The 12,644-nt window shown below is 39.3% G+C and overlaps 1 long non-coding RNA gene across 1 annotated transcript; it reads right to left on the bottom strand.

Moving 5' to 3' along the window:
* Positions 1-7,616: 7,616 nt before the first annotated feature.
* On the bottom strand, positions 7,617-10,995 carry LOC105947232. The gene is made up of 6 exons (XR_004222475.1): positions 10,919-10,995; positions 10,195-10,813; positions 9,561-10,125; positions 9,244-9,317; positions 8,975-9,051; positions 7,617-8,906 (listed from the first exon to the last, which is right to left on the bottom strand). It is a non-coding gene; the product is annotated as an uncharacterized LOC105947232 (long non-coding RNA).
* Between the last annotated feature and the right edge of the window lie 1,649 nt (positions 10,996-12,644).

The raw sequence follows: 12,644 nt of genomic DNA, 5'->3' as shown, positions 1-12,644 counted from the left end.
AAACCTGTAAAACCAAATAGAGAATATTCAGCCTGTGTATCTCTTATACATTCAGATAAATACTATTACCCACATACCAACCACAAGTTTATGCATCACAGCATACCAAGGATACCAGCATTTCCCGCTAGAGTTTTCCTACACAAAGACTGTAGAGCTTTGTCAGTGCCAAATATGCTTGCCTTGTCCTGCACCCTTAACACAAGAATCAGAATCTCCACTCACCTGCCAAGAGTGAAAAGTCTTCTTTGCAGGACAATTCTAAAGACAGGGTCCAACTCCTAAGCAGTAACCTCTCACACACAGAACAATCCATCCCTCCCCCCAAAACCTTTACCACAAACTCACCTTATAAGGCTGAATCCCCTCCACTTTTAGACATTTCCCACAATACAACAGCCTGTTAAAGAGATTTATAGGCTGAGGCAGCAAACACACACACATTAACAAACAATATCACCACTTACATTTAATTAATTACATTAGCAATCATAACAGTGCCATACTGTATAGTACAGTCCCAACTCATATTATATCACAAACCTTTACAATAAAGCATCACCTGTATAGTACAGCACCATCTGGGACATTACTTAATAAGCACATATAAGAAAAGACAACCTATTCAATACATATATAAGTATACACACATGTATGTACTTACCAGATAAGATATCCACATCTGCATGATATACACCAGTGCACAACCATATTCACAGCCCAAACCAAAATTACAAAGCCAAACAGTCCCTTCCCTTATAAAGCCAAAATGGAGGGAAAACACACACTGATGACTCATCATTGTCTCACTCTGATGACATCATATCCTTCCCACCCAGGTAAACAACCCCCATTTAATGTAAATAAAGACCAACTAATTAAATGACTGTATAGCAGTGTAGTGAATCAATAGGAATAAAAACAAAAAAAGGAGAAATATAATTAACAAAACAAGGTCCCACATACAAATTAAACACACTAAGCCTTATTTACTTAGGTAGCACATGATGCAGGTTGTGTGTTAGAGAAAAAAATAGTGGTTTTTGGCCAAATTGTGCACATTTTACCACCATTTCAGCATAGTGTGCATTGTAGCAATGTGTGTGCTCATTAGAGTCTGAGTTCTATGACTTGCATGTGCATTGGAACAAATATTTCAAAGTGGGGGGTGGCATCACTTCTGTCATGTCAATGTGTGTGGCATTATAACAGCATAAGCATCCCATTAGCTTTAGTTAGTAATGTCTATGGAATCAACCTGCTAGTGGGAAATGAATCTAGGATTAGCTGAAATTGCAAAGTTATTCCAGTTAAAGTAGCAACTTTCCAACAGGGCCAGTCTTACCAACTGCGGGGCCCAATTGGAACCATTTTTGCGGGGCCCCCTTAGTACATTGTGAATTATGCTTAGTGCAGAGGATTCCCTATGTTGCCATAGTTTTATAGTTTTTCGGGCTGTTCCTGCTGAATTGTGCTTAATACAGGCACAACTCCCAACATTTTAAAAATGTAAATAGGGGCAAAAACCTTTGGCGCGTGCAGCGGAGCAACTTTTTTTTTGCCATGCCCATGGAAAGAATGCAATTTGCCGTTCAGTGTACGCCCATTTCCAGACTCACCCAACACTAGCAGAACAGAGCAGCACTGAGCAGCGTTCATGTTGCTGTCATATGGAGCAAACTTAGGGGGCTGTTCCTGCTGAATTGTGCTTAGTACAGGAGAATCCCTATGCTGCCATAGTTTTATGGTATCTCTCTGTACAGGCTATGAGCAAACTTAGGGGGCTGTTCCTGCTGAATTGTCCTGCTTTTAATCAAGGAGCATGGGAAATGGCTCACAGAAAGCACTACAAGCAGCAATATAGCATAATCACTGGAAAATTCCTACTCCTGCATTTTCCTGCAGTTAAGGTGGAAAATAGTGCTGTGTGTGCCATTGTCCTTACCCACTTATAGATCCATCCATCAGATGAAAATGCCAAATAAGGGGCCCGCGCTGCACTGAAAAACAGTAGCTTTCACTCCGCCCTCCCTTCTACCCACAGACATTTAAGGGCTCTGGCACACGGGGACTAATCTCCCCGAGTTGCCTTCCCCTGCCATCCCACCGGCGAACATGTAAGTCGCCGGTGGGATGGCAGACGCGCGGGGCGATTTTGGGAAATCGCCGGAAAAGACTCGCGAGTCTTTTTCGGCGATTTGCGCGAAATCGCGCCGCCCTAAGCTCCGGGGCTCATTTATCCCCCGCTGAGTTATTTAAAAAAAAAACATGTGCTAGGAATTCGTTACATTTACCTCTTATCTTATCAACATGAGAGGAGAACTCCTTCACAGGGGGCTGTGCATGCGTCTCTGCCTTAGCGCGGTGAGCGCTGTATCAACTTGCAGGCAGGACTGTATTCCAGTCCATTGCCACCCTAATCTCAGCCCACACCATGAGCCCTCAGTGAGCACATACAGATAAGGAACCGCTACACTGCACGTGGTGATCGATATATATCTACTATTAGATTTTCTTAACTTCTGCAGGGGTGGACAATTAAAAAGCATGGGAAGATTGTAAATGTATAGTCTTCTTAGATGACAATGCATTGCCAGAGCTTTATGGCCCAGGTAATTGCTAGATACAACACTGAAGGTGGATCAAAGGAAACCTATACCCCCAGAATGAATGCTTAACCAACAGATTAATTTATGTTATATATTTTCACTATATTCACTATTTATTGATGGGCTCAGAGATCACATGACCTGATATAATACAGATCTAAGTGTAAAAGAAAGAAGCATGGAAGAAGCAAAAGACAGGACTCTGTCCATTAATTGGCTGATGTGGCCTAGCATGTATGTGTGCCTTGGCTTGTTTGTGTGCACTGTGAATCTTATGATCCCTGGAGGCGGCCCATAATTCTTAAAATGGCAACTTTCTATTTAGGATAGCACATTCATAAAAATGTACTCATTTAGATGTATGTGGTTTATGCAATATGTATTTTATAGAGGCTTACATTGTTTGGGGGTATACTTTTCCTTTAAGAAATGCATAAGGTCCACTATGAAAATTTTTTCAAAGTACAGTTAAGAGCTTATCCAGCAGAATACTGCATTGTAATCCATTTTTCAAAAACACAGATTTTTTTTGTTATATTTCATTTTAAAAAGATGGTGCACACCAATGTTACAACAAAAAAATACATTTGTCGGTTCAAGAATAAAATTGTAAATGGTAGAATGAATTATTTGCTATGTAAACAGGGAAATTTAGAAATAAAGGGATTCTGTCTGTATCCTCATGGTTTACTTTTTAACTTTTAGTATGGTATAGAGATTTATACACTGATACAATTTGCAATTGGTCTTCTTTTTTATCATTTACTTGAATTATTTAGTTTTAAATTCAGCAACTCTTCAGTTTGGAATATTGAAGCTATAGGGTTGTTAGAGTCCAAATTGCTTTAGCAACCAGGCAGTGGTTCAAATGAGAAACTGGAATATTAATAGCAGTGAGCCTGAATAGAAACATAGTAATAACAAGCAACAATTGCAATGAAATTGTAGCCTCAAAATGAAATAGCTTGTTTGTTGTTTTTGAAGTTAGTCATTGGCCTGTGAACTGAATTGACTTATTTCCTGCTATTTTATAATTTATCTAAGATTGTAAGAAGAAATGTCAGACAAGAATCCATTGATCATCACTCCAACTTGCAGCTCAGCAGTGACTGAAGTTTATCGGAGCACAGGTCACATGGTTGTGGCACCCTGGGAAATGAAGAATATGACTAGCCCCATGTGAATTTAAAAATGAAATATAAAAAAAAAATTTGTTTGTGTTTTGAAAAATGGATTTCAATGCAGAATTCTGCTGGAGAAGATCTATTAAAGGAGAAGCAAAGCTTAAATAAAGAAATGGGCTAGAATTGTACATTATGGGGCACATTTACTAAAATTCATTTTTTTCTGGCCTTGAAAGTTATATAAACTTGACATGGTATAAGATCGAACTAAACTCGATCATTGCCGTATTTATAAAATGTCATGAAAATGCTTGAATCCTTCGTAAAAAAAATGTTGATTTTAGATTCGAAAATCCTGAATTTTTCAAGTTGAAAGCTCGAGTTTAAACAAAAGTTTCTTTCCATGAATCCTCTTTTTTTGCTCCAGCAGCCATTTTAGAAGCATTTGCACTCTTGGAAAACAATGTGTTTTCAGTTTCACCTAGCTTGAAGGGGAACTTATGAGGGGGGGGATTAACTTGTTCTTGAAAATGTGTCAAGGACAGGCTGTCACTGACTTTTCTATTCCTCTACTGTCCTAAACCTTCATAGGACTCAATGGACAGATCAAACCTGCAGAATTTTTTTTTCTAACAAAAAATTGTTAACTAAGCATGAATTAATCACAAATTATTGGAGTTATTTTAGAAAAACTTTTTTGGGGGAACAATAACAAAAAAAATATAGTTCTGGCGAAAACCCAAACATCTCTAAATTATCTAGAAGCAAGGAAAAAAATTTGACTCTCAAATTTGCCCTTAAGTTTTGGGCTTCTGTCAGGCCCGGATTTGTGGGGAGGCCCCACAAATCCTCAAAAAAACTCACAAATCCCCAAAAACTCATGTTTTCCCATTACAGTATTCCTTTAAACAACACTTAAAGGGGTGGTTCATCTTAAGTTAACGTTTAGTATGTTATAGAATGTCCTATTATTCCTTGCAACTTTGCAATTGGTCTTTATTATTATTATTTTTATTTTTTTTAATAGTTTTTGAATTATTGCCTCTCTCCAACATTCAACTAGGGGCCACTGACCCCGGCAGCCAAAACTAGTACCCTGTGAGGCTACAATTTTATTATTGTTACCTTATTACTTTCTTGCTATGCATGCCCTCTACCATTCATATTCCCATCTCGTTTAAACCACTGCCTGGTGGCTAGGGTAAATAAGATCCTAGCAACCACATAGCTAATAAAATACCAAAATGGAAAGCTGCTTAACAAAAAGCTAAATGAAAAACCATAGAAAATAAAATGAAGACCAATTGCAAATTGTCTCATAATATCAATGTCTACATCATATTGAAAGTTAATTTAAAGGTGAACTACCCCTTTAATATTCCAGTTATTTAAAAAAAGGTCATTTCATGTGTTCTGGAAGGCTTTGTGACCTACCATGAATTCAGTTCATATATACAGGTCCTTTTCAAAAAATTAGCATATTGTGATAAAGTTCATTATTTTCTGTAATGTACTGATAAACATTAGACTTTCATATATTTTAGATTCATTACACACAACTGAAGTAGTTCAAGCCTTTTCTTGTTTTAATATTGATGATTGTGGCATACAGCTCATGAAAACCCAAAATTCCTATCTCAAAAAATTAGCATATCATGAAAAGGTTCTCTAAACGAGCTATTAACCTAATCATCTGAATCAACAAATTAACTCTAAAAACCTGCAAAAGATTCCTGAGGCTTTTAAAAACTCCCAGCCTGGTTCATTACTCAAAACCGCAATCATGGGTAAGACTGCCAACCTGACTGCTGTCCAGAAGGCCATCATTGACACCCTCAAGCAAGAGGGTAAGACACAGAAAGAAATTTCTGAACAAATAGGCTGTTCCCAGAGTGCTGTATCAAGGCACCTCAGTGGGAAGTCTGTGGGAAGGAAAAAGTGTGGCAGAAAACGCTGCACAACGAGAAGAGGTGACTGGGCCCTGAGGAAGATTGTGGAGAAGGACCGATTCCTGACCTTGGGGGACCTGCGGAAGCAGTGGACTGAGTCTGGAGTAGAAACATCCAGAGCCACCGTGTACAGGCGCGTGCAGGAAATGGGCTACAGGTGCTGCATTCCCCAGGTCAAGCCACTTTTGAACCAGAAACAGCGGCAGAAGCGCCTGACCTGGGCTACAGAGAAGCAGCACTGGACTGTTGCTCAGTGGTCCAAAGTATGTCATTCGGAAATCAAGGTGCCAGAGTCTGGAGGAAGACTGGGGAGAGGGAAATGCCAAAATGCCTTAAGTCCAGTGTCAAGTACCCACAGTCAGTGATGGTCTGGGGTGCCATGTCAGCTGCTGGTGTTGGTCCACTGTGTTTTATCAAGGGCAGGGTCAATGCAGCTAGCTATCAGGAGATTTTGGAGCACTTCATGCTTCCATCTGCTGAAAAGCTTTATGGAGATGAAGATTTCATTTTTCAGCACGACCTGGCACCTGCTCACAGTGCCAAAACCACTGGTAAATGGTTTACTGACCATGGTATTACTGTGCTCAATTGGCCTGCCAACTCTCCTGACCTGAACCCCATAGAGAATCTGTGGGATATTGTGAAGAGAAAGTTGAGAGACACAAGACCCAACACTCTGGATGAGCTTAAGGCCGCTATTGAAGCATCCTGGGCCTCCATAACACCTGAGCAGTGCCACAGGCTGATTGCCTCCATGCCACGCCACATTGAAGCAGTCATTTCTGCAAAAGGATTCCCGACCAAGTATTGAGTGCATAACTGAACATAATTATTTGAAGGTTGACTTTTTTTGTATTAAAAACACTTTTCTTTTATTGGGTGGATGAAATATGCTAATTTTTTGAGATAGGAATTTTGGGTTTTCATGAGCTGTATGCCACAATCATCAATATTAAAACAAGAAAAGGCTTGAACTACTTCAGTTGTGTGTAATGAATCTAAAATATATGAAAGTCTAATGTTTATCAGTACATTACAGAAAATAATGAACTTTATCACAATATGCTAATTTTTTGAAAAGGACCTGTACATGATGCTTCATAGAAATTAACAGAACTCTAAAACGCCATTGCAATAAAGAAATAAGAATACATTAAAGTGTAAGTGAAATACGTATGTATTTATTCAAAGTGTACAATTTTAATAAAAATATCAAATCAAACTGAACACAACAATAGCAAGGTGAAAAAGAGGAGATGCTGGACTTCTTAGCCACTTGAGATGTTCTAGGTGCAAAGTAGAATGACTTTGGTGCCAAGTTGGGAGGACATTGAAAGAAAACAGCAGAAAGGTGAACACGTTTCCCAGAGCAGGTCAATACCTATAAATGGATATACAGATTTAAGCAGAACACACAAAATCCCCACCAGTATCCCCACTCAGATACCAAGAATACAGCAAAACCACAGTGGCATGTTCCCAAAACTTGCTCCAAAGTAACCTAATGAGGCTGAAGTACCACAGAAGGCAGAAATTTGTCAAACCAGGAAGACCTGCAAGAACATATAGCTTATTTATCTATACACATCTATTTCTTTACTCACATGCTGGTCACAGGCTCCAGCAGTCCAAGGTTATTTGCTCCTCCTTCTAAATTTCGCCTAATCTGTAAAGCAATGGGCTAAAAATGACACCATAAGCTGTTACATCCACTCATACCTATCTCAATTTCCAAGTAACAAAACAAGGCAGAAGTGCCACAGCAACATTTGCTCAAGACTTTAGTCAAAATTATATGCATGGCAGTACTCACATAATGATCACAAACTCCAGGTTACCTGCATCTGCTTCTAGATTTTTCTATACCATGTCTTAATCTGTAAAACAAAGATACAAGATAAAGAATGACAGCGTTATGACGAAAATAGGCCTTCCACTTATACCTACCAATAGAAGCAGGGTCAGAAGCATTACAGAGTCTAGATGTTATGCAAATTAGGAAAACCTGTAAGAACAAACATGCCAGGCTGAAAAATCTCTCCTGCTGTTGATACACCAACTTCTTGTACATATCGATCACAAGCTCCAGCAGTCCAAGGTTACCTGCACCTATAGCTTGTTCTATTCTAAAGCTCAATCTGTAAAATAAGATGCTTGGGATGAAGAATGCCATAGTGAACTTATCCATTCACTCATACATCCAAAAGTAACAGGATTCCAAGTAGATACAGAAGTACCATAGCAATAATTGACCAGGTAACCTATATACAGTATATATAAAAAATAAATAAATAATGCTTTAGATGGCCAGGCTAAAGAATCTCTCTTTATACATGCATTTCTATTCCTTTTACTCGTATAAGGATCCCAAGCACCAGCAGTCCATGGTTATCTGCTGCTAATCATATATTGGGGACCAACAAGAAAAATGAATGCCTAGGATAAACAATCTCTTCTTTTCAATGCACATCTGTTCCTATACTCACATGTTGATCACAAGCTCCAGAAGTCCAAGGCTAACTTTCTCTACACTGGTGCCCAATCTGTAAAACAAAGATGCAAGCTGAAGAATGACAATTAGCATAAATCACTCTATCCACTTGTATACCTACCAAATGAAAAAGGCTCCTAAGCAAGCTGCACAGTGGGCAGACATTCACCAAACCAGGAAGACCTGTAAAAAACAAATAGTGCAATCATTTGTCATCCAGGCATCTGCTTTCTGCAGTATAGCCCAATCTGTAAAACAAAGATGTGAGATGAAGAATGACAGAACCATAATGGTAGGTGGATGGCCCAGTTCAAGAGAAACAGGATTTTTGTAGTTAACAAAAACAAATATTCTCAAAGCATAATCACATGCAAAGCATAAAGATCCTCTGTGGATCTATGTTTCACTTTTCTCTTAAACAAAAAATGTGGCTCTTCTAGTTTAGAGAGCGCAATAGTGCCATTACCAATCCAACTGTCCAAGGATACATGCAACTGCTTCTGGACATCCAACACCAAAGATGGCTGGGCTGAAAAATGAGAACAGCAAATAAAATTATATACCAGGATCCCAAGAAACCTACCTAAGCTCCATAGTAGGCAAAGATTTGCCAAGTGAGAACAACCTGTAAAAAACAAACATGCCAGCCTTTAGCAGCTTTTATACAATGCCAAGCTCTAGTCTACCAAGGTTACCTGTATTTGCTGCTAGATTTCTCCACACTGGGCCTTACCTATAAAACAAAGATGCTCAGGTTAAATTACAGCACCACAATACATTTCTCAAGCCACTTATACCTACCACAAGAAATAGGATCCCAAGTAGTTTGTCAGGGCTTGCGTACCACAGCAGGCAGGCATGTGTCAAACCAGGAAGACCTGTAAAAACACATATGCCAGACTAAAGAATTTATCTTTGAAGAGCTATCCCACATACCAGCAGTTGATGGTTAGCTGTATCTGCTACTAGATTTTTTATACTAGGCACCAACATGAAAAAAACAAAAAAAACAAAAACAAAGTCAGAAATGAACATTCTCCTTGTCCATGCACATCTATAACACTACTCACGTGCTTATCAGAAGCTCCAGCAGTCCAAGGTTTCCTGCATCTGCTACTAGACTTGTCCTATACTGATGCCCAATCTGAAAAATAAGGACACTCTGGATGGACAAGTTTAGTGTGGCACTATTCTTCAGCCACTTATATACAGGATTTACTGAGGTAACAGCAATAATTGTCCTACCAGGAGAACCTCAGCCTCTTTTTCTCTACTTACTGATCCAAAAACCAGCAGTCCATGGTTACCTGTATCTGATGCTAGAATTTATACCAGGCCAACCTGAAAAACAATCTTCTTATCCATGCACATCTATTACTCTACTCACATGCTGATCACAAGCTTCAGTAGTCCAAGGTCAACTTTTCCTATACAGGTGCCCAAATCTGTAAAACAAAGATACAGGCTGAAGAATGACAACAGTGTAATGCATTTTTCTCTCCACTTTTATACCTACGAAAAGAAACAGGATAGCAAGTAACCTGCCCAAGGCTGAAGTTCCACAGTGGGCAGACGAAATCAGGAAGACCTGGAAATACAAAAAATCAAGGATTTATCCATGCACATTTATCTACTCATATGCTGATCACAAGCATCCAGCATTTTAAAGTTACCTGCATCTGCTTATAGACTTTTTGTTCACTAGGGCCCACCATGTAAAACAAAGATGCTTGGACTGAAGAATAATAGCAAATATATTTGTCCATTGACCCATACCTGCCATAAATATAGGATACCAAGTAACCTGCCAAAGCTTCAGTGAATTAACCAAAGCAGGAAAACCTGGAAACACAAATAGCTGCCACGGCTGAAGCTACTTACCACTCAGAAGTTCTAGTACTCCAAGGTTAGCTGCATCTGCTTCTAGATTTTTCATTACACTAGAGCCCAATCTGCAAAATAAAGATGCGAGACAATGGATGACAGCACCATGATAAATTGGACCATCCACTTATACCTACCAAAAGAAACAGGGTCACAATTATTCTGAAAATGCTTCAGTACCAGAGGCTAAGATAACCTGTAAAAACAATTGTGTAGGATGAAATTTTTCAGCCTGAGCATATATTTTTTCTACAATATCACATGATTAAAAACAAAAACAAAAATATCTTGGAACATTAAAGTACCACAGAGAGATGTTTTCCAGACCAGGAGACCTGTGAAATAAACAGATTCTTCTTTCTAGCTAGCTTTATTGCATTCAGATAAATACTACTACTCACATATCAAGTTCATACATCACAGCATAATAAGGTTACCTGCATCTGCATTTTTCCTACACAAAGACTGTCACTGACAAAGCTCTTTAAAGATGCATGCCTTGTCCTGCACCCTTAGCACAAGAATCAGAATCTCCACTCACCTGCCAAGAGTGGAATTGTCCTGCAAAGGAGACATTCCAAAGACTTTAAGGTGTTTTATCGCTTAGACACTCTCTTTCTAAACAAGACAATCCTAGAAAAATGCTCTACTGCCTACCTAAACCAGTCTATACCCCCATCTAATACAAACAAAGACTTACCTGAATAAACTGAGCCAGCACTGCAGCAATGTTTGTGCAAAACTTTGATATAATAACTGCAATACAAATTCTATTACTGTACAATCTCTTATAATAGAACATTCAATCAGAATACAATAATGGTGTGTATGCTAAAGTTTTATCCCTTGTATTACACTTACCAAAGTTCCCTTGCTGAAGTTTTATTTCTTCTCAAAAAAAAATATGCTCGGAGCCGCCTTCTTCCCCTCCTGTGATCTAAAGGAGGGCAAAAAAAAGAAAAGGCATGTAGTTAAGGACTGACGGAAAACTTACAATATGCCTGATTGTTTTCTATATAAAGATTGAGTATCTATGTTTCTGGGGTCACTGAGAAGTACTGTTGGGACTGCAGGGGTCTACAATCAAATGAAAGTCTGAAAGACAATATCTACTTGGGCACCACTTTGTGAGTCCAATAATGACAAAATGCCCCATTCAGAGCAGGCATAATATATAGTCCACTGATAAGAGCAGGTTTTATAGTGTAAGTTTTTAAAGGAATACAGACAAGGGAAAACATGTTTTTGAAAACCCATCAGTTAAAGAGGTTCTCCAGCAGAATACTGCATTGAAACTGGTTTTTCAAAAACAGATTTTTCTTTTTATATTTAAATATCAGTAGATGTAGATATCAAAGTCTGGCTTGTCACTCTTCCAGTTACATGGGAGTAGGAGAAACAATAGGTTATCGGAAAGCAGTTCTAATGTGTAGTGCTGGCTCTTTCTGATAGCTCAGACACAGGCCAAATGCACTGAGATGGCGCCTACACACCGATATTACAGCTCTAAAAAAATACATTTGTTGGTTCAAGAATAGCAAGTATACACACATGTATGTACTCACCAGATCCTTAACTACATGTTCACAGCTCATGAAGAGCAAACAGTCCCTTCCCTTATAAAGCCAAAATGGAGGGAAAACACATGCTGATGACATCATCATTGTCCCATGCTGATGACATCATTATCCCATGTAAACATCCCCCACTGAATGCAAATTAAGACCAACAGATTAAATGACTGCATAGCAGTTTAGTAAATGAATAGGAAGAGAAATAAAAAAAGGAGAAACACACTTAACAAAACACAGGTTAGAATGAAACTCTGCAAATGTTATTTATTGCTAATGGTTGCAAAATGTAAATAATTAAATTAGATAAATATAATGTTTAAGAAACCACTAGAAACTTGGTAATACAGAAAGGATGCACATGAGTGTAAGTACATAGAAAAAAAATCCACTTTTGTAAATTTGTCAGGAAGCAGTGAAGTAAATTCATTAAAATCGACATTCATCATAGTAAATGTAACTTTCAATTAAATGAAAACAGAATGAAGGTTCCCTATACAAATTAAACACACCGGGGGTCATTTATAAACACTGGGCAAATTTGCACCTGGGCTGTAACCCATGGGAAACCAATCAGATGTTTGTTTTCTTTGTTCTACTTTCAGCTGGATGAGAAAAGCTGATCACTGATTGGTGTGGTTTTTTTGCCTGTCTGGATCAACTTTCAGGCAGGGCTGTATTACAGTCCAGTGCCACCCTAAGCACCGGGCATCAGCTGGGGTGGGCCAAGCCGACTGGGCGCCCTAGGCAACCCGGTCATCCACCTCGCCCCTGCACCTTCCCCCTTGCATTTTGGTGCGCATGCGCATTCGGGGGGGGGGGGGGTGCGACGCAATAATTCATTGCCCCCACCGCGTAATCACAAGCGGCGGGGGCAATGACAAAGGAACTAGTGGTAGGCAGGACAGGCTCCTGCCTGGCGCCCCCCAATTGTTGCGCCCTAGGCAGCTGCCGCTTCTGCCTACCCCTAGTTCTGGCCATGGGCCGGAACCATCGCACCATCGGCCCACAATTGC

Source organism: Xenopus tropicalis, chromosome 4 (genome assembly GCF_000004195.4).
Source record: "Xenopus tropicalis strain Nigerian chromosome 4, UCB_Xtro_10.0, whole genome shotgun sequence".
Lineage (NCBI taxonomy): Eukaryota > Metazoa > Chordata > Amphibia > Anura > Pipidae > Xenopus > Xenopus tropicalis.
The sequence above is the reverse complement of the archived record's forward strand: the minus strand, read 5'-3'. Positions and strand labels throughout refer to the sequence as shown.